Source organism: Oryzias latipes, chromosome 20, assembly GCF_053564925.1.
Source record: "Oryzias latipes strain Hd-rR chromosome 20, Olatipes_Hd-rR_3.1".
NCBI lineage: Eukaryota > Metazoa > Chordata > Actinopteri > Beloniformes > Adrianichthyidae > Oryzias > Oryzias latipes.
Window position 1 is genome coordinate 8,993,316 of NC_136256.1, and position 4,185 is coordinate 8,997,500.

Below are 4,185 nucleotides of genomic sequence, written 5' to 3' on the forward strand. Positions count from 1 at the left end.
TCATCATGTAAGCAATTTACTTGTGTTTTTGATTGGTTGTTCCCCCCACCGCCCATCTTTACTAAGGAGGCATTTTTGTATGTTACTTGTGTTTTAGGTGATGGAGGAGCTGCGGTGGATCCAGGATATGGGAAACGGCAAATTCAGATGTCAAGTACAGGACAGATGGGAAGACTTCTGCTCACTAGTGCAGTTTTACAGAGTTTGGAAAAAAGTGTTGAAGCCTCCCATGAACTTAATTGGAGGTAACTCATTTTACTGTCTTTTTTTGCATAATGTTTTCAGAGGTGTTGGTCAGAATTGCGTTGTTATTATGCAAACTGATATTCAATTTAATGTAAACTCAACATTAAGCTGAAAATGAAGTTAATAACTGAGTTATTCTATTATATTGTTCTATTTTAGTTGAACACAACGTTGCACTCTTCAGAGCACTCCCAACGCTTTTCCCATCTCCAACTTCACCCCTTAAGAAACTGGCACATGCTAGTGAAGCATTGCTGCATGTTCTAGAGGTGAGTTTTTGTTCCCATTTGAAACTTTGATTTTGTGCTTGATTTTTGTTTGTCTCTGATGGTCTGTAATAACTGTGGGTAGAGACTGGAAGGAATAATGTGAGGATCCCAGCATTTATTTCTGTTTTTTTTTCTGCCACTAGATATGATATGTCATTAATGGTGTTAATGACACCTAAAAAGCCTAAATACAAGCATCTACAAAAATTATATTAATTTTCAAAATGGCAAATACGACCCTAGTGATGTTTCATTATTACTAACAAAACATTTTTAGTAAAAGTTACAACATAAACTGTTTTACCCTAATTATTTTTATCTTTAGCCAACAGATGATCCTGCCAAATACCTGGAGAAGAGATCTTTCTCCAGCCCGGTGTTGCTCTTTGATGGGTCCTGCTGTCTCGTGGCAAGTGGAGAAACTCCCATCACCACCTTTGCCAAAGAAGATCTTGGCCATAGGTTGTTTTATCTGTTGGCTTACCACTACACCTTCCATCTTACCCATCCCAAGTTTGTGGCAACCCTACTTTGTCAGTCAGACAGAAATATTGAAGGACAATATTCACGAGCGGGACACCACAAGTTCATAAAAAAAGTATCGGCAGAGTGAAACGTTTTTACTGAGTGGTAGAGCTCTCACGGTGAGAAATGAATGCCTTGTTTGGTGATGTTAACCAGAGACACTCTTTTTCTTATTTCTCTTAACCTCAGATTATTTACTAGTATGGCCTGCATCAGCGTTCATTAAGATTTAGCTGTAAACCTATGTTAAATTTTATGTTGAAATGCTTCAAGCAGTTCTTTGTATTTGTAGAAGCAGAAGTATTCTATGTTAACAGTGTATTCAAAGCAATTTTGAAAAAAGCAATATAAATAAATATTGTTAAGTATACTAATCCTGTATGCTTGTATTTTTCTTGTCTTGGTTTGAGCTACAAAAGCTAGTAATTACACAATACTAGCTTTAATTCAGCTAGCAATAAGTCTTAATTCTACTATAATAACTCTTGAATTAAAAGCATATCTTCTTACGGTTATCTAGTTTTAGGGTCTTTTTACTCAAAGTGAGTAATAAACAACTGTCAAAGAAGAATTTATAAACTAGTTTTGAGACTTTTTTACCTAAAAAATAGTGCTTGAAATGAGTATTTTACTACTAATTTTGAGTTGTTTCTCTCTTTCTAAAAGCCAAGATATTTTTTCTTATTTTAAGATATCTTATCAAGTGAAATTATCTTACCCCACTGGCAGATAATTTCACTTGTTTTAAGACAATATAATCTAAAAATAAGTCTAAATTTCTTGTATTTAGACAGTCAATTTTTGCAGTGTATCGTCTCTCTCTCCTAATGTTATGTGTATGGGTGATTTTAACATACATTTTGATAACAACCACCTCCCCCTCACCAGAGATTTCTGCTTATACCTGGACAGTCTTGGTTTTTATCAACATGTTCAGCTGCCTACCCACGCTAAGGGACACATTCTGGACCTGGTGTCATGATTGGGGCGAGAGTTCAGAATGACCCAAACGCTGGAACCCGGAAAGAGGCTAGGACTCAACGGTTAGTTTAAGAGATTTAATCGAGAACAGAGGTTGACGGGCTTCTTCCTAGGCGAGGAGCGGCGGCTGGCTGGAGGGATCTTGAGGCGGATTTTCCAGAGGGAGGACTGCGACGTCTGTGGACTGCGACCAGGTGAGTATCCAACAGGTTTCTTTCCTGAAGCAGAGCGAGAGGTAAAATGAGCAAAGAGTAACGAGACAGGAGTCAAGAACATGAGCTGACCAGACTATGCACCATAGGAGGAACAACGAACTGGCACCGGTTGATGATCCAGGAGGAGCTTAAGAAGGCAGAGGAGACGAGGTAAGTGGTTGCTGGTCGCGTCCAACACAGGAAGGAGGGGGGAGGAGGGAGTAGCCGACAGGCCATGACGTTACCCCCCCCCCTCAACGACCGCCACCTGGCGGTCCAAGGCGACGATGAGGATGAGCAGTGTAAAAGTCGTCGATGAGGGTATGGTCCAGGATGAGCGAACGAGAGATCCATGAGCGTTCCTCTGGACCATACCCCTCCCAATCCACCAGGAACTGGACCCCACGACCCCGACGCCGAACATCCAATATCTTAGAGACAGTGAAGGCGGGGGCCCCATCGATGGTACGGGCGGGTGGCGGGGAAGTGGCCGGCGGGCACAAAGGGCTCTCGGAAACAGGTTTGATCTGGGACACGTGAAACGTGGGATGGATCTGAAGAGCCGCCGGCAGACGGAGTTGGACACACGTCGGGTTAATGACCCGTTCGATGGTATGAGGTCCAATAAACTCGGGGGACAGTTTGCGGGACGAAGCCTGGAGAGGAATCTTGCGGGCAGAAAGCCACACCTTTTGACCCAATTGGTACTCGGGACTCACCCCCCTGTGGCGGTTGCTCTCGGCAGTGCGGATTCAAGAGGGGAACTAGTGGAAGAACGCCTTTAAAACTTCTAATGGTCACTTTGGGTCATGCCTTTCGGTCTCACGAATGCACTTGACGTTTTTCAGTGTTAAATAATGTTAAATAAGGTTGTGTTTGTTTATCTGGACGACATATTGATTTTCTCTCCAGATCTTGAGACCCATGTGCACCACGTCAGAACCGTACTCCAGCGCCTACTTGAAAACCAGCTGTACTGCAAGGCAGAGAAGTGTGAATTCCACACCGCAAACACTAAGTTCCTCGGTCATGTGGTGTCACCTGGATCTGAGCTTATGGATGATGACAAGGTGAGGGCTGTTCTGGAGTGACCTGTTCCTACCGGACGCAAACAGGTTCAGCGTTTTTTCTAGGATTTGCCAACTTATACAGGTGGTTCATTAGAGGGTCTAGTGACGTGGCTGCACCCCTGCATAGACTAAAATTGGCAAAGGTACCTTTTATCTGGGAAGGGGGAGCAGATAGAGTGCTTACCGAGCTGAAAAGACGCTTTTCTACCGCTCCTGTCCTGACTCAGCCTGACACCCCCAAACAATTTATTGTGGAGATGGATGCGTTTGAGACGGGAGTGGGGGCTGTTTTGTCACAGAGACCGTCTGATAACAAAGTCCATCCGTGCGCGTATTTCTCCTGCAAGCTAACTCCTGCAAAAATAAATTACGACATTGGGAACAGAGAACTACTTGCTGTCAAACTAGACCTTGAGGAGTGGCGTCACTAGTTGGAGGGTGCTGAAAGACAATTGTGTGGACGGACCACAAGAACTTAGAGTATATCAGGACCGCCAAACGCTTAAGCCCTCGCCAGGCACGGTGGGCACTATTTTTGATGATTTCGCCTTCACCCTCTCTTTGCCCTGGCAGCAAGAAAACCAAGCCGGAAGCTCTGTCTCATCTACATCAGAGGGAGAAAGATGGGGACTCGACTATATCCAGCCCCATTGCCCCGTCTCATTTAGTTCTGGGTGCAGCGTGCTGGTCCTTGGAGTGCAGGGTCAAGGCTTCAGTTTCTGATCCTGCAAGTATTCCACCAAGTTGTCCTGCAGAGTGTCTATTTGTTCCCTCATGTCTCCGTCAGTCCGTTTTAAAGTGGGGACATTCATCCCGTTTAGCCTGCCAACCTGGAGTTACGAGAACTGCCTTCCTGGTGGCCCAAAGATTTTGGTGGCCCACTATGTCATCGGACATAAG

The 4,185-nt window shown here is 44.2% G+C and overlaps 1 long non-coding RNA gene across 1 annotated transcript; it reads left to right on the forward strand.

Annotated features, from left to right (window-relative positions):
• Positions 1 to 393: 393 nt before the first annotated feature.
• On the forward strand, positions 394 to 1,414 carry LOC144988286 (uncharacterized). Its single transcript, XR_013652144.1, has 2 exons — positions 394 to 515; positions 841 to 1,414. It is a non-coding gene; the product is annotated as an uncharacterized LOC144988286 (long non-coding RNA).
• Positions 1,415 to 4,185: the final 2,771 nt, after the last annotated feature.